The sequence below is a fragment of the Thalassophryne amazonica genome, chromosome 23, assembly GCF_902500255.1.
Source record: "Thalassophryne amazonica chromosome 23, fThaAma1.1, whole genome shotgun sequence".
Taxonomy (NCBI): domain Eukaryota; kingdom Metazoa; phylum Chordata; class Actinopteri; order Batrachoidiformes; family Batrachoididae; genus Thalassophryne; species Thalassophryne amazonica.
In genome coordinates this window covers 5,634,222-5,661,447 of record NC_047125.1, presented here as the reverse complement: position 1 = coordinate 5,661,447, position 27,226 = coordinate 5,634,222, and the positions used below count along the sequence as shown (strand labels likewise).

General features: G+C 39.1%; 1 protein-coding gene and 2 long non-coding RNA genes across 3 annotated transcripts in view; 1 reads left to right on the top strand and 2 right to left on the bottom strand.

The window, feature by feature from the left end:
• LOC117504818 overlaps positions 1–27,226 on the bottom strand; it is a 3,434,143-nt gene that overhangs the window by 248,076 nt on the left and 3,158,841 nt on the right. The gene's annotated exons all lie outside the window — the stretch shown is intronic.
• LOC117504917 lies at positions 1,409–3,681 on the bottom strand. The gene is made up of 3 exons (XR_004558976.1): positions 3,459–3,681; positions 1,731–1,852; positions 1,409–1,649 (listed from the first exon to the last, which is right to left on the bottom strand). It is a non-coding gene; the product is annotated as an uncharacterized LOC117504917 (long non-coding RNA).
• LOC117504865 lies at positions 17,401–19,090 on the top strand. Its single transcript, XR_004558917.1, has 2 exons — positions 17,401–18,300; positions 18,715–19,090. It is a non-coding gene; the product is annotated as an uncharacterized LOC117504865 (long non-coding RNA).

Genomic DNA, 27,226 nt, shown 5'->3' with positions numbered 1-27,226 from the left:
ATACTCTGGGGGCGGTGCCTATATGCAAAAGTTCCTGGAGTAACGCAGGATTTGCCTGGATAAAACCAGCGGTACACAGGGCATTATGGGCGGCAGCAGAACACCACCGTTCTCACGTGCGTCTTAACCTGCGATTGTAAAGGATAGAACTGGGTATTAACCCCCATTGCCTGACGAGTGCCGGATGCTACGGCGTCAAAACGCCGCTTTATTCTGCGGATTTAGCGGCATTTTATCCACGTATTTGCGGCTAGTACGGCGGGCAAAACGCTGGCGAAATGCTCCGCCCCTTTCCACCGCGAAAACAGCCGGAACTACCGCGAACTTCGGTCTACTTACTACCCGCCGACAAAACCGTCTATGTGTAAACGGGGCTTAAGAGTTTCGGGGTGAAGCAGGTTGTCTCCTCTCTGTAAATCCGAGCCATCACTTTTGAACGGCAGCTCAGAAGCTTTGTTTTGTCACCAATCTTATTTGTGATATTTATGGGCAGGATTTCAAGGTTCAGTCAGGGACTGGAGGGTTCCAGTTTGATGACCTCAGAAATACATCTGTTTTTTTTGTTTTTACAGATGATGTGGATCATCAGGCAGTGACATTTGATGTGCACTGAGCAGGTCTGATGCAGAGTGTGACACAACTGGGATGAGCATCAACACCTCCAAATGTGAGACCATGGTCCCCTCTGGGTCAGGGAAGACTTACTGCCCCAAGCAGAGGAGTTTTAGTATCTCTGTGTATTGTTCACAAATCAGGCTAAGTTGAAGCATGACATTGATGGACTGATTGCAGCCTGATGTTGTATGGATGGTGTACCAGACTGTCATGGTGAAGAAGGACCTGAACCAGAAGGTGAGACTCAACTGACCAGTCGATTTATGCTCCTATCCTCACCTATGGTCATGAACTTTGGGTAATGACCAAAAGAATGAGGTCGCAGATACAAGCCACTTAAATCTGATTCCTCTGTCGGGTGTCTGGGTTTACACTCCTGGACAGGGCGAGAAGCTTGACTATACGGGAGCGACTCTGATTATAGCTGCTGCTTCTTCACATTGAAAGGAACCAGCTGAGATGGATCGGTCATCTAGCAGTGATGCCCCCTGGTTGGGAGGTTTTCCAGGCACGGCTAATTGGGAGGAGGCCCCGGAGAAGACCCAGGACACACTGGAAGGATTCGATTTTCCAGGGGGCTTGGAACGCCTCAGAAAACCTGGGAAGAGTTACAGGACTTGGCCAAGGACAGGGAAGTGTTGGATGAGATGCCTGAACTGCGGCCACTGCAACTCGTCAAATACATTTTTGCAGATTTGATTTTTTTCCTTCAGTCTCCCAAAACATGATACAAGTCTCAAAATTTGCCACCTCAGAAAACATTTGTATTGATGTGCAAGCTTTCAAATATTGACTTTCTACTTTTTAAACTTTAAAACATTCTGCATTTTGCAACTCCACATCATGAGTCTCAGTGGGAAAAAGTCAGAACTCTTACCATCAGTATCTGGTTGTAAATGACTGAACACACTCGAGTTGCTGGCTGGTTCTGATCCTCCACAGTCGCCTCCATTCCTTTCCATTTTCAGAGTTTTGCGTTCAGTCGAGTTGCTGACGAGAAGCTGTGATGACTGTGGTTTTTCTTCATCTGCAGTCTTCATAGAGAAAAGAATGAAAAAGAACTAAGGAGGGAAAGCACCTTCATAGGCTGGAGGAGGTTGATGTCACCTACTTACCCAAAGTTCCTCCTGGTCCTCTTTAATGGTTGGAGGCTTCGAATCCTTTTGGACAAGACTCTGATTCCACTCCTGCTGCTCATGGAGAACATCATCTTTACTTTCTAACACCTGCTCCATGTCTGCAAGGAAGAATTTAAATAGATAAAATTATTAAATGATCATTTCATCACTGTTGTGGGTTCTTATAGACTTGTAAAGCTCACTGACCGCCCTCCCTCCTCCCAACATTTTTTTGCTCTTTCACTGACTCTGCCATGACTATGAATATGTACGTAAGAAATAAAGTCTTCATTGGCTTGCTTTTAAAAGTGTACAGACTATGGGTTTTTTAAAGATATATGTCATAAAAAGAATTTTCTTTGGCACCACTATAATTTTATTTATTAGACTTTAAATGTGGGATTCATAATATGACAGACTCATTTTAACTGTCATTTAGTAAAAACCATCACAGATGCTGCCACCGAATGCAGTATCGGTGCACTGAATGAATAGATAAAACACACAGAATAAAAGCACAGGATACCAGTCCAAGATGTGTGATAGTGATGTAAAAAAAAAACCTATGGATAACTGTCTCTGTATCGGTGTATATACACAACATACAATAAATAAATAAATGAAACGGGATATTGCACATATGAAGATTCTATATTGCCCAGTTCTTTCTATCGATTTGTATTTAAACTGTCACCCATCAGCCCTGTTTAGCCCATTTGACATGTTATTCCTGCTACAAAGTTACAGTGAAATGCCAAATATTAGGTCTGTACTTCAAGAAGTTTTAAAGTTACAGCCATTGCCATCTGGGGTCCAGAAAATGGGCATATTTTGAAGGTCATTCAAAATTAGCATATTTCTAACAACTATAGATTTTGCTCCAAACAACCTGATTCATGATTTGACTGTACAGATATGCTTAACACATCATAAATCATGGCGCAAACAAATAGACTGCTATAGCTAGTGCATTTCTTTGATTTTGAGCAATCAGAAATATGAACTACAGGATATGTCTAATTTTGGACTTCCTACCATTTTCAGGCCTTTGTGAAAAGCAGATCACTTGAGATGGACCAGAAATGACTACAATTTTCACACTCTCCTCCAAATGTTAGCCATACATGAGCAGTTTCACATCTGTGAATCTTGTAGCAAGTGAGTTATTAATGTGTAAAGCTGGTACAAAACACTGTTTTCGCAAAATGTGAAAAAATACGCTAGAATTTGATCAAATTTGCTGTAAGTGCTGATTTTGGACTTCCTATCATTTTCAGGCCTTTGTGAAAAAGCAGATCACACTAGATGGAACAAAAATGACTCAATTGTTGTGGACTTGCTGCTTCTGATTCATAAACAGCAAGTCCACAATCAATGTACAGAAATGATCATTTTCTCACTAAACCTCAAAAACATTGGAGACTGTAAATTTACAGATGCTGCCACAATGACGGCTATGTGGTCTAGCAGGTCATAATAAATGTCGATGATTAGATTCAGCGTCGTTTTACGACTTAATCACTAGATCACACCCGAGAATCACAACATTGATGCTTTGTTTATCCCTAAACAATCCCAGCGTGCACCGCGCCAAATCCAAAACGGAGGTAAAAAAAAATGGCGCGCGCACAGTATCACTCCAGCCAAAGTCAGCAACTCTGACTTAACTCATAAAGTTACTGATATTTGTTGTGGTAGAATTCGTGTAAACGTTAGTGAACAAACCTGCTCTGTATCGGCGAACTTCAGGCTTGAAAACAAACAACAACCAGCGTTTTAACTCTTCTCTTCTTTGGTGCTCCAAAACTATTATTTTTTTGTTAGCTTCTGTTTCTAAAACCGTCTCAACTGTTGGAAGTTTTGCGCTTCCTGCGTCCTTCCTCCAGTTCGCTGTCGTTTTCGTAGTTCGAAAGCAATTTAAGAAACGCTAAAGATTTTAAAAAGTCTAGCTGGATCTCCGCGCGGCAACTAACCAAGTGGAAATGAGACTTCTTCCCTTATTGCTCAAGGCAGGAGGAAGGTGGATTACTACCACCTTTTGGTTGGAGTTGGAATAAGAAACTAATTTGGTATGTTGTTATGGAAAGTCTGTATTTATTTTGTTCGTTCACTAATATGTATATGTCGCGGACATGACGAGCAAAGCTCTTCGGTATCTCACCATGTCATTTAGGTCCATGGCTAAAACCTTTCAGCCATTATGTTAGAAAGATTAAAAAGAAAATAAGCTTATAAAATCAACCTTCACTGTGCCTTGTGATAGAATCACAACGAAAACCGCTCCAAGATGGCGGCCGCATTTCTTACGCCTCAGCAACCAATGCGGTGTCTACTCCTCTTTATAATGTTCTATGTTCGTCTACCGTCGGTTTGTGGCTTTTTACGACAATGTTGTACGCCTTTTTTTAAAAATTAAAAATAAGATGTACAGTACAACAGAAAACAAGGGCAACAAAAATAGCAAACATCCAAACAAGTGCTAACGGAGGAAAAGAGAAGAAATAACATAATAATGAAAATAAATCTAACGAACTAGAAATGGAAAGGGGTAAATACATTGAAATTAGGAAAATACAACACTTAACATTAATCACGGGGTGCTTATACTACAGGTGGGCGATACCGGGAATTTTGGTATTGATCCAATCCCAAGTAAATGGGTGATTCTTAGACTACGGGCACTTATGTCCTTTGATCATATTGTTTGAAAAACAGAAAAAAGGGGAAATTTCACACTTTTATAGTTATCTTTACAATGAAAGTGTGTTAAGAAATTTGTTCTAGTAGTCTATGATGACTTTTTCACCTTTTTTCAGCATCATTATATGCAAATATTGCCGTTTTGTGCTTGTCCCACACCCAGACTTTTGATCTTCAATGATAAAAATGAATGGTAAAGAAACATTTTTTTTCTAATGTTTTAAAATATCTCTGAATAAAATATCAGTAAAATAATCAAAACATAATTGGGGTATTCAATGTCATACAACTGTTGTGATTTTTTTAAACAAAATGTAGTTGTCCCACACTATTGCCGTAATTTCCACCACAACACTGTAATGTCCCTTTAAACAGTTTGTATGAAAGATTGTTTGGGTAGTTTCTATGGAGATAAACAGTGACATCAGAGCACATGTATATAGCGCCAAATCACAACAAACAGTTGCCCCAAGGTGTTTTATATTGTAAGGCAATGGTGTGGTGGAAATTACATTTACAAGGCCAATAGTGCCCGTAGTTAAAGAATCACCCAAATACAGGCCCAGTATAGCTGATATCGATACTGATACTTTTTCATATTTAAACGTCAAAGATCCAAAGGATCCAAAAGACCTAGGATAGAATTTCACCAAACGTACGTGACAACAAAATACTTCATCACAATCAACAGTTTTGTTTAAAAAAATATCACTCAACACAACTTAAAATCTCCTGAGGTAGAGGGCTGACAAACCACAATACAAGGGTGTGCTGCTCCGTGTTGTGTGACACAGCGCAGCGCTGCTTTTACAGCCAGAGAGTAGACTTTGATGAATCTGCGTGCACAGCAGTCAGTGTGTGCAGGAGAGAAAAAAAGCTTGAGTATCGATCTTTTTAAACGAGAATCATTCAATATCAATACCAGTGTTGGTTTCGATATTATCGATATTAGGATTGATCCGCCCACCTCTATAGCTTATACATATTTACCTGTAGTTACTACCATCACCACGCTGACAAGATTAATTATACCAACAATGGTAAATTAAGTAAAACAAGGGTATAAGGCAGTGAAGATATACCAGCAATGGTAAATACCACAAGGGTAAGACACATACAATTATCGATGCTGTCTGTTATGCTAGGCTGTTATCCACCTTCACAGTTACAAGCACAGGAGTTATATAAGAAAGGAAAAGGATGAAAAACAAAACACAGCTGAACCAGGAAGCAGACACAATATAAAAGTACAGACATTTTCCCAGTTCTGGATCACTTTTTTAAAGTCCCACTATACGGAGCCATAATGCAACTGAATATCCTTTATTGGGTATTTGGATGTTATCTAGCTGAAGAAGTCAGGATGGGGTAGCCCTTCTACTTAAAGTGTGAAGCATTATGGCTTGGATCACTTTGCCCGGTTCTGGATCACAACACTCTGTGTCACTTTGGGTTAATTCCTGGCATCTGGCTGGAGCCCTTCGAATGCAGAATGATACACACTGTGCCCAAGAATGTGTTTTGAACACAAAATTATACTTATTAAATGAGAATTTATTTAGTTTGAAAAGGCACTGCTATACATTTTTACAAGCAAACAATGAAGTGTTTACTCAAATTAAGTGGCATTCCTTAATAAATGAAGATAAAATCAAATCTGTGGTAATAAACACTCTTGGATTTTGATATCTCCCCCTAAGCTTTAAACTCAATGAAGTGGGTCAGGATAGCACAAGTTTCCCAACTTGCTATCATTTCGCACCTTACATTGTTAGAGATGGAGAGCAAAGGAGGGTTTTAAATCAATCAATCAATTCAATCAATTTTATTTATATAGCGCCAAATCACAACAAACAGTTGCCCCAAGGCGCTTTATATTGTAAGGCAAGGCCATACAATAATTACGTAAAAACCCCAACGGTCAAAACGACTCCCTGTGACCAAGCACTTGGCGACAGTGGGAAGGAAAAACTCCCTTTTAACAGGAAGAAACCTCCAGCAGAACCAGGCTCAGGGAGGGGCAGTCTTCTGCTGGGACTGGTTGGGGCTGAGGGAGAGAACCAGGAAAAAGACATGCTGTGGAGGGGAGCAGAGATCAATCACTAATGATTAAATGCAGAGTGATGCATACAGAGCAAAAAGAGAAAGAAACACTCAGTGCATCATGGGAACCCCCCAGCAGTCTAAGTCTATAGCAGCATAACTAAGGGATGGTTCAGGGTCACCTGATCCAGCCCTAACTATAAGCTTTAGCAAAAAGGAAAGTTTTAAGCCTAATCTTAAAAGTAGAGAGGGTGTCTGTCTCCCTGATCTGAATTGGGAGCTGGTTCCACAGGAGAGGAGCCTGAAAGCTGAAGTAAGTACCTTATAAGTAAGAAGAAGAATTTTAAATTCTATTCTAGAATTAACAGGAAGCCAATGAAGAGAGGCCAATATGGGTGAGATATGCTCTCTCCTTCTAGTCCCCGTTAGTACTCTAGCTGCAGTATTTTGAATTAACTGAAAGCTTTTCAGGGAACTTTTAGGACAACCTGATAATAATGAATTACAATAGTCCAGCCTAGAGGAAATAAATGCATGAATTAGTTTTTCAGCATCACTCTGAGACAAGACCTTTCTAATTTTAGAGATATTGCATAAATGCAAAAAAGCAGTCCTACATATTTGTTTAATATGCGCTTTGAATGACATATCCTGATCAAAAATGACTCCAAGATTTCTCACAGTATTACTAGAGGTCAGGGTAATGCCATCCAGAGTAAGGATCTGGTTAGACACCATGTTTCTAAGATTTGTGGGGCCAAGTACAATAACTTCAGTTTTATCTGAGTTTAAAAGCAGGAAATTAGAGGTCATCCATGTCTTTATGTCTGTAAGACAATCCTGCAGTTTAGCTAATTGGTGTGTGTCCTCTGGCTTCATGGATAGATAAAGCTGGGTATCATCTGCGTAACAATGAAAATTTAAGCAATGCCGTCTAATAATACTGCCTAAGGGAAGCATGTATAAAGTGAATAAAATTGGTCCTAGCACAGAACCTTGTGGAACTCCATAATTAACCTTAGTCTGTGAAGAAGATTCCCCATTTACATGAACAAATTGTAATCTATTAGATAAATATGATTCAAACCACCGCAGCGCAGTGCCTTTAATACCTATGGCATGCTCTAATCTCTGTAATAAAATTTTATGGTCAACAGTATCAAAAGCAGCACTGAGGTCTAACAGAACAAGCACAGAGATGAGTCCACCGTCTGAGGCCATAAGAAGATCATTTGTAACCTTCACTAATGCTGTTTCTGTACTATGATGAATTCTAAACCCTGACTGAAACTCTTCAAATAGACCATTCCTCTGCAGATGATCAGTTAGCTGTTTTACAACTACCCTTTCAAGAATTTTTGAGAGAAAATGAAGGTTGGAGATTGGCCTATAATTAGCTAAGATAGCTGGGTCAAGTGATGGCTTTTTAAGTAATGGTTTAATTACTGCCACCTTAAAAGCCTGTGGTACATAGCCAACTAATAAAGATAGATTGATCATATTTAAGATCGACGCATTAATTAATGGTAGGGCTTCCTTGAGCAGCCTGGTAGGAATGGGGTCTAATAGACATGTTGATGGTTTGGAGGAAGTAACTAATGAAAATAACTCAGACAGAACAATTGGAGAGAAAGAGTCTAACCAAATACCGGCATCACTGAAAGCAGCCAAAGAGAACAATATGTCTTTGGGATGGTTATGAGTAATTTTTTCTCTAATAGTTAAAATTTTATTAGCAAAGAAAGTCATGAAGTCATTACTAGTTAAAGTTAAAGGAATACTCGGCTCAATAGAGCTCTGACTCTTTGTCAGCCTGGCTACAGTGCTGAAAAGAAACCTGGGGTTGTTCTTATTTTCTTCAATTAGTGATGAGTAGAAAGATGTCCTAGCTTTACGGAGGGCTTTTTTATAGAGCAACAGACTCTTTTTCCAGGCTAAATGAAGATCTTCTAAATTAGTGAGACGCCATTTCCTCTCCAACGTACGGGTTATCTACTTTAAGCTGCGTGTTTGTGAGTTATACCACGGAGTCAGGCACTTCTGATTTAAAGCTCTCTTTTTCAGAGGAGCTACAGCATCCAAAGTTGTCTTCAATGAGGATGTAAAACTACTGACGAGATACTCTATCTCACTCACAGAGTTTAGGTAGCTACTCTGCCCTGTGTTGGTATATGGCATTAGAGAACATAAAGAAGGAATCATATCCTTAAACCTAGTTACAGTGCTTTCTGAAAGACTTCTACTGTAATGAAACTTATTCCCCACTGCTGGGTAGTCCATCAGAGTAAATGTAAATGTTATTAAGAAATGATCAGACAGAAGGGGGTTTTCAGGGAATACTGTTAAGTCTTCAATTTCCATACCATAAGTCAGAACAAGATCTAAGGTATGATTAAAGTGGTGGGTGGACTCATTTACATTTTGAGCAAAGCCAATTGAGTCTAATAATAGATTAAATGCAGTGTTGAGGCTGTCATTCTCAGCATCTGTGTGGATGTTAAAATCGCCCACTATAATTATCTTATCTGAGCTAAGCACTAAATCAGACAAAAGGTCCGAAAATTCACAGAGAAACTCACAGTAATGACCAGGAGGATGATAGATAACAACAAATAAAACTGTCAAGCTTTCAAATGAAATAAAGCTCTGTCTGGGTTTTTGATTAATTAATAAGCTGGAATGGAAGATTGCTGCTAATCCTCTGCCTCGGCCCGTGCTATGAGCGTTCTGACAGTTAGTGTGACTCTGGGGTGTTGACTCATTTAAACTAACATATTCATCCTGCTGTAACCAGGTTTCTGTAAGGCAGAATACATCAATATGTTGATCAATTATTATATCATTTACTAACAGGGACTTAGAAGAGAGAGACCTAATGTTTAATAGACCACATTTAACTGTTTTAGTCTGTGGTGCAGTTGAAGGTGCTATATTATTTTTTCTTTTGGAATTTTTATGCTTAAATAGATTTTTGCTGGTTATTGGTGGTCTGGGAGCAGGCACCGTCTCTACGGGGATGGGGTAATGAGGGGATGGCAGGGGGAGAGAAGCTGCAGAGAGGTGTGTAAGACTACAACTCTGCTTCCTGGTCCCAACCCTGGATAGTCACGGTTTGGAGGATTTAATAAAATTGGCCAGATTTCTAGAAATGAGACCTACTCCATCCAAAGTGGGATGGATGCCGTCTCTCCTAAGAAGACCAGGTTTTCCCCAGAAGCTTTGCCAATTGTCTATGAAGCCCACCTCATTTTTTAAGTGCCCATAGTCTAAGAATCACCCTCATACCCATTGTTGATGTTGAGATGACCCCCAAAGTACAAATAACTCACAAGTACTGACATGAGGCTGCTTCAGTGATCCACAACCGGCAAATTTTCGCGTCGGAGATAAATGCGTGCAGCAATTAAACAGCAAGACATAACACACTGACATTTTCTACCCAAGTAAGTATTTTCCCACTCTAGAACCAGTGACACCTTTGCTGTTTCTTAGAGATCGTCACTTTCACACTTGCACGAATGAGTGAGTCAGAAAATGCGCGCACACCACGGAGACCAGATGTTTTGATTCCTCTGCTGATCACAAAGATGGCTGGATCCAGTCGAGCTTGTGGTCATTTGTAGACAAAACATCAGTCTTTCCATTGGTACCAAGTATTAGCTTATTGGCGCTGATTGAGAAACGGCGGCGCAAATACTACAGCGGTGATCCGGAACTGGCAACTGGGCAAGTGACTGTCTACGTATTATGTATCAGGGGAGTCTCTGCCATGTTTAACAATAGAGGAGCATCTGAAAGTATCTGAAAATCAAATGCAATTCACATTAGCTTAAGATATCAATAAATTTAAACAATATGATACTTTTCACAGATAATCAACATTTTCAGAGCTTTCACATTTTCTGAATTAGCAGTCAATTGGAAGTATATCTTAAGAGTCTTTATGAACACAGAAAACAGAGGCCTTTCGCCTGCAAATTTTGCTCTATGAATATAGTATTTGATCAGTAATAAAATTATATTAACAATAAAGAATTTATCCTCGTCCTCGTGACTGACAGGTATGATACCCAAATACACATGCTCCTACTTTAAATCAAAATGACATTGTAATGTTATAGAAAAATAAGTTTTTTGTTCATGTCACAGTGCCAAAATAGATGTGGTACAGTTTCGGGCACCAGAGAACAGAAGGATCAAGATGTATCAATATCTTTTTTAAAATTTTGTCATGTAGAATCTAACTGGGTATATTTTATGCAATATTGTAAAAGAAATTTCTCTAACTTTGTTTGTGATAATATATTTATATGGCAATAACCAGAATTTTGCCCAAGGAATATTGTTGCCCAATAAGAAGTAATGTAAGGTTTTGTTGAGATTTCATTTTGGAACAACACCCTAATTGCTCTATTATTTCTGTACGACCTGAAGCATACTTTACCACACAGTATTAAGAAGATGAACAATTGGTACAGTATTCTGATCAGCAGAGTTTTGACAAAGCTGTACTGTCCGCTGGTTTGTGGCCTTTTCTCCGCAGGGGGCTGAATTTTTGTGCCATTTCCGGTTTGTGCTCAAAGCTCGGCTCAATAAGGCCGGTAACTGTGAACTGAATTGCCCCTTGGGAATAAATAAAGTTTTCTGATTCTGATTATCCAGTCATGACATGTTTGCCCAATTGTTTTATGGGACACCAAAGCCCAAAACCTCTTTTCACAAAGCAGGTTCTGTAGTTTATTTACTTTATCAGGTAGTGTCCATGTCTATTGCTGCTTTCACAGAATGTACTGGAGTCTGTCTGGAACTCTCTTTGACTTGAATAATTTATTGTAACTCTTTATTTCTGATCTTTACCAAAATAATTATTATGATGTTAGATATATCTGTGCCAAGTACTTATTTTATGTTAATTATCAAGTGTTTGCTTTTGCGATTTGATTGGAAGTCTCTGGGATCTGGTTTAACGTTTAAACATAAGAGTTAAGTTTTACTTCCATCATTTATGTCTAAGTTTTAGCTACAGGGAGGGCTCACCCTATCTGTGAGAGCCAGTAACATTAGAAATGTTAGACTAAACTACATCCATTGTATAAAAAGTACTGTATGACCCATTTTTTGGACCTTTCACAAGATGGACACTGTCAGGGTCCCGGTCTGGTTTTTATTGTGACCTTTAATAAATCCAAAATGAGGAATACAGTGGTTTGGTTCTTGGAAAGGGGCAGTAAATTACATAAAGAACCAGTTAGAAATTACAATGGTGCTATGACCCAGGGTGTAAATCAGTTTACGGCTAACGACGACAGGCCATGTAATTTTTTTAATTTTTTTTTACGACCAATACAGAAGGCGCGTTGATCGGGTGAGCAAGAAACCTGTTATAATCGAATTTCTGCAGTATTCACTACTGTAAAATTGATGTTGGTTGTGAGTAAGTGATGGTTTCCATCTGAAATTTATGTGGTTGGACAGTTATTGAAGGTTACGGTGAAAAGAAAGAACAAATTTTTCTTCTTCTTTTATAATATTTACGGTAATTTTAGAAGTTGGGGAAGTAGTGCCGTGGTGTTACCACGAGGATGAGGTCAGCGTACCTTGAAGACACGATAGTGTTGCTGTGTGTGTATTGCCGTAGTGTTGCTACAAGGAGGAGAATTTATTAAGTAGTTATTTGTTTTGTTGGGGAAAAAGAATACCGAAGTGTTGCTTCAAGCCAGTGTTGCTGCGAAGGAGAGTGTTTATTAAGGGGTGATTCCCCTTGGTAAATAAACCTAGACTTTTATTTTCTATAACTTGCGCGTGGCCTGTGGATGTGCACACGAACAATTGTGACTGAGAATGTGCTGTGGATTCTGCTGTGTGGTTGGAAAAGAAAAAAGAAATGAGACGTTGTGGAGTTTACTTGTACTGCATGAAGCGTTTACTAATGTTTATTTAATGCATATAATTTTGTCTGTTTGTGATGTATGTTAAATTTTTTTTCATTGTGTTCTGACTAAAAAGTTTAGTTTATTTGTGACAAACCGTGGTTTTTTCTTTTTTGCTTTAATGTGTATGTTCGAGGGAAAATGGAGTTGTTGCTTTAATTCCTGGGACAGACTGATATAAATAATTATTCATACTGAGAAATGTGTGTTATCAGTACATAAGTCAACTGGAGTTTAAGTCCCAGAACCTCCAAACAAGTTAAATAAATGCAACTTACACTCCATAAAATGCAGAATTGAAAATGATCAGAGCAGCTGAACGGCAGCGTTGTAAATCTGGACACCCTGTTGTCCTCAGTTCATGGCCGTCTCTTCTGTCATGTTGATCTTCCACCATTTCTGCTGCCAAATTGTCTTCATGACAGAATCAGAAACGCCGCTGATTCAGGAAAAATGTTTCCCTTTAAGACACTCCTCATTCCACCTCCACCATCGATTTTTGGCACCGCTGGTTTGACCTCTGACCTTACAGGTACAGCAGTAGACATTACCAGAGCTCACCTGGGTTTATTCTCCTAATTATTTCCCCGCACTATGCAGGCGAGGAAAATGACGACACACCCCAAATAAAATGTGTTTACACTATTGTGTAAACAGACTTTTGAATGAAACCTGAAATACCAGCTGAAATGTTGACAGCAGTGTGTCAGGAAACAGAAATTTATTGGAAGTTGAAGTTCAAAATTTTAATGATAGTTTAAATTTTCTTGAATGCCGTCTCATTTCTGTAACTTTTTTCCTCTTTCATGCAATCTGAGAACTTGCTTGACTTTGGGTGAACTTCATTGATTTCATGACCAAAAGTTGGTATTTTGCCCAAATCCAACTTTCTACAATGAATAACAGCTTTGGTGAATCAAACAAAACCATTAGAATTAAAACCATTAGAATTAAAAATGTTATTGTTTTCCCAACAAACAGATTTGCTGATAACAAAACTAAATATTTTGTGAGGAAGAACTGTGAACAGTGTTTAAATGAATCAAACAAAACAAGTGGAATCAAAAGCCATCAAAAATGAAAAACATTTTGGGTGAAGTCTAGTTTTTCCTAAAATTTCTGATTTTGGGTGATTCTTTAACTACGGGCACTATTGGCCTTGTAAATGTAATTTCCACCACACCATTGCCTTACAATATAAAGCGCCTTGGGGCAACTGTTTGTTGTGATTTGGCGCTATATACATGTGCTCTGATGTCACTGTTTATCTCCATAGAAACTACCCAAACAATCTTTCATACAAACTGTTTAAAGGGACATTACAGTGTTGTGGTGGAAATTACGGAAATAGTGTGGGACAACTACATTTTGTTTAAAAAAAATCACAACAGTTGTATGACATTGGATACCCCAATTATGTTTTGATTATTTTACTGATATTTTATTCAGAGATATTTTAAAACATTAGAAAAAAAATGTTTACCATTCATTTTTATCACTGAAGATCAAAAGTCTGGGTGTGGAACAAGCACAAAACGACAATATTTGCATATAATGATGCTGAAAAAAGGTGAAAAAGTCATCATAGACTACTAGAACAAATTTCTTAACACACTTTCATTGTAAAGATAACTATAAAAGTGTGAAATTTCCCCTTTTTTCTGTTTTTCATACAATATGATCAAAGGACATAATAAGTGCCCGTAGTCTAAGAATCACCCTTTTATATTTTCACAAGGAAGAATTGTGAACAGGATTTAGATAAAGAGAGAGAGAGAGAAAAAAAAAGAACCACGATAATCAAAATCCACCAAGAAATGAAGGGAGGGGGGTATTTGGGTGAATTTCAATTCCCCCCCCCCCCCCCAAAAAAAAAACAAAACATTTAAACAAAATTCAGAATTTCAATATTTAAAGAATCCCACAACCTGATCTCAGTTAAGTGGTTGAAGATGAGTGAGTGGGTATTTAGGGAAACACAATGTATCCCAGCATGCAGCAGGACTCCTGACAGAGACACCATCTCGCATGAACATCTAAACACACCACACCTTCACACCACCTTTTAGTCCAAATCCTCTGGCACACAAGACAGCCAGTGGGTTTTTCTCTCTTGGATTTTTTTTTAAATAAAATCAGGGATTAAACTTCATCTCTATGGTGATTTCATCAGGTTTCGCGCTCACGCCGTCCTGATGAAATATCAAGGCTGGACGCAAGATATAAAATTTATCGCGTTCAAAACATTCAAAAGCTGAGTTTTAGAATAAGGACCTCTGTTTTGTTTTCTCCTGGCAGCAAGTCTCTGTGTCTGTTCCTTGTGTCAGAGGAAGGGCAAGGGCGGTGGCGGGCCAGACTGCTGTGTATTTGAGTGTCTCACAGTGCGGTGACAACATAAGAGCAGGGTTTTACAAACATGTTTTTAAACTTTTCTTTTCTTTCAAAGTCTGCTCTGAGTGTCTCTGTGAGTGTCCTTGCTGTAGTTAAACTAAAAACACAGCTGCAGAACCACAATGCATGAACATTAAACACTAACAGGCTTTTATTTCTTCTCAAATAACAGCTAAAATCACTTTTTGAGGATGACATAACATAAAATACTCCCATAAAACCTTCTTACCTCTCAATGAGGTCGCACTTTCCACGTACATACCCAAATTCTTGATTGTTCCTGCTTAGAGACTGCAAACCAGGGGTGAATCCACATGGAAAGAGGGTGCCTGGTGGGGGTGCCTTAATACTGCATTTACACATAATGACAGCAAGTCACAAATGCCATGATATATACTTTCTTGGCCGTTGATCATGAATGTGATGATTTGAGGCAGAGGCGTCAGGCCTCCACAGGAACTACTGCAACCTGTTAACCACGCGTTACGATTAATGACATGTTGCTGGAGAATTATCAGGAACTGTTACGCACATTCAAGAAGAATGTTCCGCGCTGTTGCGCTTTATCACGCATCGTTACGATCTGTCACGCTCTATTAAGGATCACCACTAATCAAGACGGATCAACACGCTCAGTTGCAACCTCCACGACATGAGGCGAAATGAGGGTGGTACGTGACATTTGTGGAAGATATTTTTGACAGCCAAAAAAACATGCTCCACAAAAATCACAAATATCACGCATTATTAAGAAACCTATTCAGATGCATTAATGTCAGGAATGTGCCAAGAATGACGCAAATATGACATTCATAACACGTCTTGCCTATGGGTAAATGCAGTATAACACCCCAACCCTTAATTAAAGATCCATTTACAAAGACATTTTTCATATTACTACTACTTCTACTAATAATAGTAATAACAGCAACTAAAGTGTTTAAATCAGTACTACTCTGTAAACACTAAGTTATTTGATGAACCATCTGCATAAGTAAAGTGGGATGTGAAGCAATATCTTTTTTAATTTGAATTGAATTTTGAATTTTTATTTGGGGCGCGCGCGCACACACACACACACACACACACACACACACACACACACACACACACTTAAAGAAATCTCTCAAAAGACCAAACCAATTAAAACAAAATCAAACAAAACTTCAAACAATTAAAAAAAAAAAAAAAAAAAAATGCAGCCAAAAGGGTGTGGGCTGAAGCAGAGTTGCCATATACACACACACATACACATACATACATATATATACACATACATATATATACACACACACATACATATATGCACTTATACCAGCAACTACAAAAAAGAAAAGGACAAGACGATGAGCAAAAAGGTTTGCAGATTAATCAATACACCAAACATCCGAACATAGCAGAACAATAAGCAGTATGATGCCCAGATTAAACAGAAGAACAGAAACAAAAACAATTTACCTAATATATTGTACTAGTGTAAGAAAGTAGTCATCAAATAACCCTCCAGAATGCATCCCTGGACATCAAAAACCCAAAAGTTTCACCCCCCTGCCAACAAAGATTCACTTTAACCAACCACACCCTATCCCTCAACTCTACTGAGACCACAGTCATTGGGGACTGTTACATCAATAATTTTTCCTGTTTTTACTTGCTTATTCCAAATAACAGCATTACATTTTATTGCACCTCCTTCAATATGGCTGTTGCACGTCCACAGTGTCCTTTGCCATGTTCCTGTAGACTAGCCTTGGGTTTTCTGCAAACTGTTTTTTTTTTATTTATCTGTTTTGCATTCATTTTCTTGTTTTTGTTCCTGATTTGTGTGGCCAAGACTTTCACTAAGGCTTGATATTCTGCCAGCCTCCCATAAAGTTGTTGAGTTTGGTCTTCAATAAATGTTGCAATTTGGGAGATCTCTGCTCTTTCTGTTGTAATGTGTTTTCTTGTGGCCCAGTATTTGTCTTCCTAAGTCTGGTTCTAATGGTGCTAATTCTGCTAATTCTTCTAATTCCTAGTACATCTGTGAATAGTTTTGCTGTTGGGGTGCTGAAAGACTCCTGGGCCTGTATTTACGAAGCAACTTAAGGGTAAAAATAGCTCATAGTGATGTTACAATTCCTCAAATTCTTAGACATTTCTTAGAATTTTCCCTTAGTAAGATGAAAGTTATCCACAAAGCACCTTAATCCTTAAGAGAGCTCCTAAGGTGCCAAACTGGTAAGAGGAGGGAGGAGGACTTTTAAGAAGCCAAAGAGTGTCTAAAGCAGAGAAGATGGCGGAAAAGACAAAGAGGAAGCAGAGATATTCTCCGTATGTAGGATGACAGCGAGTCAATAACATGCTACCGGCTTGAGCTACGTAAATACTTTGTTAATTTACTGTCTTAATGCATTTATAAATTGTTTAGGTTTTTGTTATCATATATGCACAGTTAATATTATTTTATGATCATTATTATCGGTATTATTAACATTATTTTCTTTTATCATTACTTCTATTTTGTCATTTGATATGAAATGGAATGTTTTCACTTTCTTGTGTCATGTATGTATTTTTAATGTATTTACAATTATATTATGTACTCACAATGAACATACTAAAACTCACGCATGCACGGTTTTAATATATAGATATTCAGCATGTGAATGACGTACGTTCAAACATTTTCAAGCTGTGTAACAATTCATTTAATTTTGCTGATTTTCAGTTATCCTCATGATTACATGTCTTAATGCAGTTCAGGCTATATAATTGGTTGAATTTACTGTCCACTCATAACTAGAAGGGCGGAGCACATTTTTAAAATTTCTCCTCCCCTTTCCGCAACAACCAATCACAGCTCTTAGAGGACTGTGTCATACCAAGCACGGGGTCAACCCCGCCTCCTAACAAAGACATAAGTTTGTCTGATTTTTGTGAAGATGAGACTTAAGCCAATTTCATTACATGCCTTTCATACTCGAGCTGTTTACCTTCCTCCAGCAACTGGTGATTATTCATTGCTTTTCTTGGGCTTCTTCCTTTATACTTTCTATTTTTTCTGCTGTTAAATATTTTGGGATTTCTCACTGCTGGTAAATCTGCTCTTTTAGCCGTTGCTCAAACACTGCCTTTTGTCCCCTGCCCCACTTCTCATATCTTGAGAAAGCAAAGTAGTGCAAGATGTTTTTCTTCTCAACAGACAAATTTACAGTGTTGTAGTTTGGATAATTTCTTTGGCCATTTGAGGTTGCTGTTCATGGGGTCCAGCATCAGTACGTTGGTGGTCTGATGGGTTATACAGCTCAGTGCTGGCACAGGAGAGACGTATGAATTCTCATGTGCGTGTTCAGGTTGCTCTTACGTCCAAATTTCTGACCACATTCTGAACAGCCAAATGGTTTTTGTCCTGTATGAATTATCATGTGTTCATTCAGGTGGCTCTTATGTCTAAATTTTTGACCACACTCAGAACATTCAAATGGCTTTTGTCCTGTATGAATTATCATGTGTCTGTTCAGGTGGCTCTTTTGTCCAAATCTTTGACCACATTCAGAACAGCCAAATGGTTTTTGTCTTGTATGACTCATCATATGTCTTTTCAAACAGCCCTTTTGTCCAAATTTTCGACCACATTCAGAACAGCCAAATTGTCCTGTATGACGTATCATGTGTGTATTCAGGTGGCTCATTCGTCCAAATCTTTGACCACACTCAGAACAGCCAAATGGTTTTTGTCCTGTATGAATCATCATATGTCTTTTCAGACAGCCCTTTTGTCCAAATTTTCGACCACATTCAGAACAGCCAAATTGTTTTTCTCCCGTATGACGTATCATGTGTGTACTCAGGTGGCTCATTCGTCCAAATCTTTGGCTACACACAGAACAGACAAATTGTTTTTGTCCCGTATGAATTATTGTGTGTTTGTTCAGAGTGCCCTTATCTCTAAATCTTTGACCACACTCAGAACAGCCAAATGGTTTTTGTCCCGTATGAATTATTGTGTGTTTGTTCAGAGTGCTCTTATCTCCAAATCTTTGACCACACTCAGAACAGCCAAATGGCTTTTGTCCAGTATGAACTGTCATGTGTGTGTCCAGGTAGCTCTTTCTGACAAATCTTCGACCACACTCAGAACAGCCAAACTGTTGTTGTCCTGTATGAATTATTGTGTGTTCCTTCAGACTGCTCTTATGTCCAAATCGTTGACCACACTCAGAACAGCCAAATGGTTTTTCCCCTGTATGAATTATCATGTGTCTTTTCAGGTGGTTCTTTTGTCCAAATCTTCGACCACATTGAGAACAGCTAAATGGTTTGTGTCCTGTATGAATTATCATGTGTCTTTTCAGGTGGGACTTATGTCCAAATCTTTGACCACACTCAGAGCAGCTAAATGGTTTTTGTCCTGTATGAATTATCATGTGTCCTTTCAGGTGGCTCTTTCGTCCAAATCTTTTGTCACATTCAGTACAGCTAAATGATTTAACGTTTGTTTGCTTCCTCATGTGTTGCTCAGAGCTGTTCATGTGACCAGATGCTTTTCCATATTTAGAGCAATTAAATTCTTTCTCAGCAATGTGGCAAGTGCTTGAACTAACAATATTGGTATTTTTTCCACAGTTAAAATGTGGTTGACATTCTTGGGTCTGTTTCCACTCATCACTGTTGTCAGTCTCAGTTCCAGAACTGTCTGAACTCCTGCCACTGGTATCTGGTTGTAAATGATTGTTTGGACCTGAGTTGCTGGCTGGTTGTAGTCCTCCATCGTCCTCTCCATCAGCTTCTGCTGTCAGTGTTCTGTGTACTGATGAGCTGCTGGCTACAGGCTCAGCCTCTGTGCTCTCATCACTTCGGCTTTGATGAAGCTGTGATGATTCTGGTTTTTCATCATCATTTTCACTCTTCACAGGGACGGCAGTGAAACCAAACTTGGTGAGATCTGCCTCCTCCAGCTGCTGAAGCTGCTCTCCCTGCTGACTTATCCACAGCTTCTCTTCTTTGATGTCCTCCTGCTTAACACTCAGATTCCATTCCTGGTGTTCAGGGAGAGTTTCTTCTTTAATCACCAACAACGACTGCATGTCTGCAAAGAAACAATTAACAATAAATGTTGGAACAACACATTAAAATAAAGTATCAGTGGTGAGTTTGAGCTGATGACAGTAAGTTATTGAACTGATGGAACTGATAAAGTGGAAATGTACATCAGGAGGGTTTGTTTTACATTTCACACATACTTTAGCTGGACTCCAACATAATGTCAAAAGTCATGAACTTTTTTGAAATGTGTTCCAGCTTTTTTGAAATGTGTTGCAGGTATCCATTTCAAAATGAGCAAATATTTGCACAAAAACAAAAAATATTAAACTTAAATCTTGTCTTTGTGGTGTATTCAATTGAATATGGGTGATTCTTAGACTACGGGCACTTATTATGTCCCTTGATCATATTGTATGAAAAACAGAAAAAGGGGAAATTTCACACTTTTATAGTTATCTTTACAATGAAAGTGTTAAGAAATTTGTTCTAGTAGTCTATGATGACTTTTTCACCTTTTTTCAGCATCATTATATGCAAATGTTGCCGTTTTGTGCTTGTCCCACACCCAGACTTTTGATCTTCAATGATAAAAATGAATGGTAAAGAAACGTTTTTTCTAATGTTTTAAAATATCTCTGAATAAAATATCAGTAAAATAATCAAAACATAATTGGGGTATTCAATGTCATACAACTGTTGTGTGATTTTTTTTTTTTTTTTAAACAAAATGTAGTTGTCCCACACTATTGCCGTAATTTCCACCACAACACTGTAATGTCCCTTTAAACAGTTTGTATGAAAGATTGTTTGGGTAGTTTCTATGGAGATAAACAGTGACATCAGAGCACATGTATATAGCGCCAAATCACAACAAACAGTTGCCCCAAGGCGCTTTATATTGTAAGGCAATGGTGTGGTGGAAATTACATTTACAAGGCCAATAGTGCCCGTAGTTAAAGAATCACCCATATAGGTTGAAGGGGGGCAAAACCTAAGCATCCCCCAAACCTCCAGCTTTTTAAAGTGATTTTTCTGGTACACTGAGGGAAATCCTGCTGAGAACCCTGCATCCTACATAATACTTTTAAATATGAAAGAAATTCAAGCTTTGACAGCGTTATAAATTTTTGATTATTCAATGCTAAAGAATAGGGATTATTCCAATTTTCCAAGATTCTGTAAAAATTTCATAATGTATGAAAGATTCTGGATTACAGGCTGTTCACAAACAAACTAGAAAACAAACTCCACCCAACTTCATTGGCAGAGGTAAATATTTAAATTAAGTTTATTAGTTTAAATAAAACCTCAAAAACTCTGGTGACATAACTGACATCAGACATGGCTCAGTCACGTAATTTTCAGGAAACAACTACAGCCTTCAATTCAGAGCTTCAGTCGCTATGAGCTTTGATTCAGGAACCAAAAGGCGGAACCTATAGTGCTGTGAAAAAGTCTTTGCCCCTTAACCCTTTACATGTTCGATTTTTATTAGGACATCAAAAAACAAAACAAAAATTCAGGACTTGTATATTAGAATTTCCAAAATCAGGCTCTTTAAACTCTCAGTGAAAGTAAATCTCTACAGTTTGATATAAATTAATTAAAAATCTAAAAGCCAAAATGATGGTGTGAATAAGTAAGTGCTCCCTTTAGTATAGCACATGTAAACTAGGGGTGCCATTAAAAAAAAAAAAAAAAAAAAAATCGATTCACATCCGAATCGCGATTCTTATTTATTACGATTCTGCATCGATCCAAAATGTCCAAGAATTGATTTTTAAAAAGCATTTGTGCTTACTCGCTGCGTGTACTGTTTGTCAGGCAACGGCCTCCGTACTACAGCGTACCCGCTAGGGGAGGGCCCGGCGTGCTTCAAACATTCGTGAGCTGCAGCTTAGCATGGTGGACGAAGAGCTAATTCAGCCAGCACTGTCTTTGCTGAAGGCAAATGTTTGGGCGCATTTTGGATTTTATTATTTGCTGCGTAAGAAGGAGCTTGACATGACAGTGTGCAAAATCTGCAAAATGAAAGTCAAGTACGTTGGAAACACTTCAAATCCACAAACCCACATGCGACGCCATCACCAGGAGCTAAAAGAAGCAGAGCAGTGGTCTCTGCCGACTACTGACCAGCGCACACTCCATCACTTCACTAAACTGCCAGCCAACTCTGAACGAGCAAAGCAGATAAGTAAATTTACATCTTTAGAATCACTTGATTAACCTTGTAAGGCTCCATTTTCTTAAACATAAACATTTTTTAAGTAATAACTATTTCTCAGAGCTCTTTCAATCGAAAATCGATTCTGAATCGAATCGTCACCCCAAGAATCGGAATCGAATTGAATCGTGAGTTGTTGTTAAGATTCACAACCCTAATGTAAACCATCACTTTTATATACAGTTTTCTTCTGAGAAGTCAGGGGATGGATACGTGAACATTCCCAAGACACTGACTATATCTTGGACATTATTTACATGAATTATGGAGAAATACAAACAGTATAGCACTCTATGGTAAATCTGTGTGGAGTAGATAGTTCTCAAAAACTGTGTCTTTATATATATATATATATATATATATATAGAAATGATCCACAGGTGTATATAATAAAACGGCCACCTCATTGTATATGCAGAACGGCACCGCGCGCAAAAGAGCGCTTTTGCAGAAATAAACGGACGAACACAAAGTTAAAAGTGGATTCACGTTGTAAAAATGATTGTGTTTAAAGCCAGGGAAAAAATAAAGCCAGCAAGCCACGGACTGAAAGGAAGCCACTTAGAAAGAGCGCAGAGGCGGCTGTCCATGAAAGGACAACAGCAGTGCGCGCGCGCAAAAGCGATTTTGCAGAAATAAACGGACAAACAAAGTTTTGTGTGTTTAAAGCCGCAGACGAAAAGCCAGAGAGCTGCGGAGCCAGCGAGGAGCACAGAGGCGGCTCTCCAGGAACCCATGGTTCGGGTCTTGCTGGTCTGGTGCATTACAGGTGGCCAGCAGCCTGGCGCACAGCGCACAACTGCGGAACTGTGCTGGAGTGTCTATTTTTGGACTGCGTAAAAAAAAAAAGAAAAGAAAAAAAAAAAAAAAAAAAGAAGGGACATCTTTAAATGCTGTGAATCTGTGAATTGAAAACCCACACTTTGAAGGGACCAGGTGTGGGAGGGTTGGAGGTTTGGACCAAACTCATGCCTAAACGTGCGACATCGTGGCGTTATCATGGCGCTACGTGGCTTAGTGTGGCTGATGCGAGCCATTCGAGGCTGTAATGACAGGTCGGTCGTGGCTCACTAGAGGGTGCCACGCGGCACATGCGGGGTACAGAGAGGCACATAGTGGCATCTTCATAGTGGATCAAAAAGTGGGTCATTCTTCGAATAATCACCCCACACCCATGCGTGGCTCCTTCTTCAGCCTTCATTATTCGGTGGGACAGAGGCTTTATCTGTCCAAGGCTAAAACCTTGAGGAGAGGCGTCTGGCCTTATCTTATTCCCTGATGAGAGCTGTCTTCTTTTCACAAGAAAAACCCTCAGAATTAAACAGTCTTATTAGAATTTAAGAAGTAACACAAATACTCTACCCTGAGGGCACTTGCAACCAGGTGTGATCATGGCCTTTCCAGCGGTCCTGCTCTTATCTCATCTAGGTTAAATTTGCAATCTAGGCAACAGGATCAAGGTTGTTTTTCTGCCACACAAAACTTTTCTGTTCAAACCTGGAGGAGAAAAAGAAAACAAAAATCACTACTCAGACTTTACTTCCATCACAATTCTTAGCACCATTTCCCTGTAACAATCCCTCATACCCTGCTACTTTCACGTGTATCAACAGTACCATATAGACTTCACTATGGTCTTGCAGAAGAGAATCTGTCACTCCGTGTTGGACCAGTTTACTAATTTTAGCTCTTAAACAGGGAATGATGCAAGAGGTGAAGACACAAAGAATGAACAGCGCAACCAGACCATAGCAGGTTTGACTAACAACTGTTTCCAAGTAGTGTCAGAAAACAGCCATGAAAACCAAACCCCCTCAGAGGTCAGGTCTCTAGCTATGGTATGATGCAAGATCTTCAAATTGTACACTGCCTATGTTATTATATCTCCATCAGCATCATTTTTTGGTATGAAGGTACATCAACTGTCAACAGTATGAAACAGTGACAATTCTGTCTTATCTACAGACCATAACTTAGCCTCTTATGGCACATATTACCAACAAATGGAGTCATGTGACGACAAATGTCTTCTATGATTATTACCAGAGAAATTACTGTAATTATGTATGAGTGATGAGCGACAGTAACTGGAGCACATCGACCATTCAACCTGCTGGGAATGCCAGGTAGGCATCATGTTCGCATAACAAATACATTTTTACTTGCAGCATTGTTCCCATTGGGTAAAAGCTGTAAAATAGTGAACACTTTTTTCCTCTTTTTGGGGCTCAAGTCTAATTAAAGCTACCATTCAAACACTGAGTACATGGTTGTAAACACTTTTACAGTGGGCACTGGGGATTTTTCCCCATGTCCATACGTCAACCCATAGTGTTGTTTGTTCTCACAGTGATCAAGCTTTGCTCCCGCCGGGAGGAAATGATTATTATGAACCGGCATGCTCAATGCGTCTTCAGTGACCAAGAGATTTTTGGATGACAAAAGAGTTATATTCGGGGTCTGATCTCGAATTGGGGCCCCAGTTTCTTTTTGGACCGAACCATTTAATGTAGCAGGACAAAGAATACCACATATTTGTTTGATAAGGGTTCCTCTGTGATTTAATCATTCAATGCGTCAGAGGAGGAAGACTTTGCCCCCCTGGCCCAATCATTTCCTGGAAACACCTTATCAAAATTTTGAATGAATCTCAAACCCATGATCCATATTAAACAGAAAAGTACCACATTTCCCTTCATTTTGCCTCACTCCCAAAACTGGTCAGGGCCACGGTCCTGCACACGCTAAACCCTACTATAATCAGATGCAAATCAATCTAGAAAGTAACCTAGAGTCCCAGCTTATCTATAGTAACATAATGAATCTGATGAACTTCTGGTAAGCTGACATCTTTCTTTGTTCTGTCAAAACCGTGCAATGTGGGTATTTGACATAGTGTTAGCACACGTGCTGCTAAAGTCTCTGCGTGTCTCTATGTCATCTTTTGGGCAGTTGTCTGCCTCCCCAGCTGTGTTTCGTTTATGTCGACACTAGGCAGTGCCAGGCTAAAGACCTAACTGTTGTGCAAGATCCCACTACGTGGAGGGGAATCCTTTTTACCGTCCTATACCGACCAAAACACACCACGTAGTGGGGAAACTAAGGCAATAACCCTTCTTCTACAAGAAGCAACCATTGCTCCCTGCAATGCGACTGGTGGATCCAACTGCACCGTTCTGCAATCTTAACTGCCGTTGGGGTCATCAGCAGGACTTGGCCTGCCCCTCCAGTGTCAAACAGGGGCAGCGGTGGGAAAAACTCCTGAGTGCTGTTCCGCTCGCTCCTCTCCAAGCTGAGTTTGATTCTGCTCACAGACACCTCCTTCGCCTCCGCAGCCATCACAGCAGTGAAAATTAAAACAGCTCTCAGTCAACAGGACTTGGTATGGACCTTCCCACATCTTCCTTTCTATGTTCTTTATCAGGCTCCAGTCACCAGCCTTCAGGTGTGCCAGGCCCTCCTGTTGTGAGTCAACTAAATCTGTCTCCATTTTTGTACAACTATAACTACATCAAATGATGGAAGGACAAATCTACATCCATACCTAACTTCAAATGGTGTCAATCCTGTTGTAGAAATTCAGGGTGATATGCATGCATATATAATCTGACTAGGTCAAGGCAATAAATCCAATTTTGTCCGTCTCGTCCATCACTTTCCTTAGCCTGCTTTTTATGATTCCATCATGTCTTTCCACTAATCCTACACCTTGCAGGGGAGAAGCGCAATGCTCTTTCAAATTTAACCCTATTCAGTTTTCTCTACCAGTTATTACTGCGCTGACAAAGTATATCCCATTGTTACTATACAGTGTTTTTGGCATCAATCTTTTCTTGGAAATATTTCTACCCATCTAAAAATGAATCTACAATTACAAGGCAATACTTCTTTCGCTTCAGAAGGGGGTAATTCAATAAAATCCATATGTATAGTTTCAAAAGGTATGGAAGGTTTTGGAAATTGTCCTCTTTTAAATCTTAGATTGCCCTGATCACCATATGTAGCAAAAATATCACAAGCCGATCATGTTTTCTAGTAGTTTATATAAATATTTTATGTACTTAAAATTTGTTTCCCTTCTGGTTTGTCATCCAAATGAACTGCAGGTGTCACTAAAACGCTCTGTTTTCCCCCGTGCTTCATTTGCAGATCGTGCCAGCATAGTATCAGAGGATAAACACGTTCCTGAAAAGGTCAGTCACCAAAACTTCAAGTTATGAGAGGTATTTGTGGCTTACAGGCAGCCAACAATAATATGCTTTCCAAATTTAACATTTTGTTCCCCTTAAAGCTATCATATGTACGTATTAGAGTCGCCTGAACTTGTAGTATTACATCGCTGTTGGTAACATTTTGTACTCCCTTCTCAACTAACGTAATGACCTCGACACTTTACCTGCATTCTACACCACACAGTCTCAATTCCTTATTTAGACGTGGTGGTCTTCAGCAGCCAACTGCAGGGTTACTTCGGATTTAAATTAGCCTCGAGTTACATAAACGAAAGGTACCTTTAGGTACATAAGGGCCCCGGGGTTAGCATAAGGTCATTCCAGGGCAACAGCATTTCCTGTATATTCGTTTTGTGAATTGTTCTGTAATTTATGTTTGTAGCATGGCCCAAGCAGAGGGTCACCCCTTTGAGTCTGATCTGCTTGAGGTTTCTTCCTCAGAGGGAGTTTTTCCTTACCACTGCTGCTCTGGGGGTTGATAAGGTTAGACCTTACTTGTGTGAAGTGCCTTGAGGCAACTCTGTTGTGATTTGGTGCTATATAAATGAAAATAAATTGAAATTGAGGTTGTTTCTCATTAAGCTGCAGTGCCACATCTGGCGTCTCCCTCTCTCTTTTTTGTTTCTTTTCCCAATGCAAACCATACACAGATTTTTATTGTTCATTTAACTATATACAGCATAGACTTGAAATAAGTAAATTCAGACATGAAATTGTGATGCAGTTTTAACATTTTAAATATGAACAGTTAAAAACAAAGCTGCTTTTAAACCCTCAACAAACTTCATTTCATAAATAAAATTCCATCTTGTCAGCCAAAAAAAAAAAACCAAAAAAAAAAAAAACAGCATAATCGAAACTGTAAATGATTTTATACTTTATTGTATTAACACATGAACCAGGAGCTCAACCGATTCCCTTCTACTCATTTAGTCTCAACTGTGC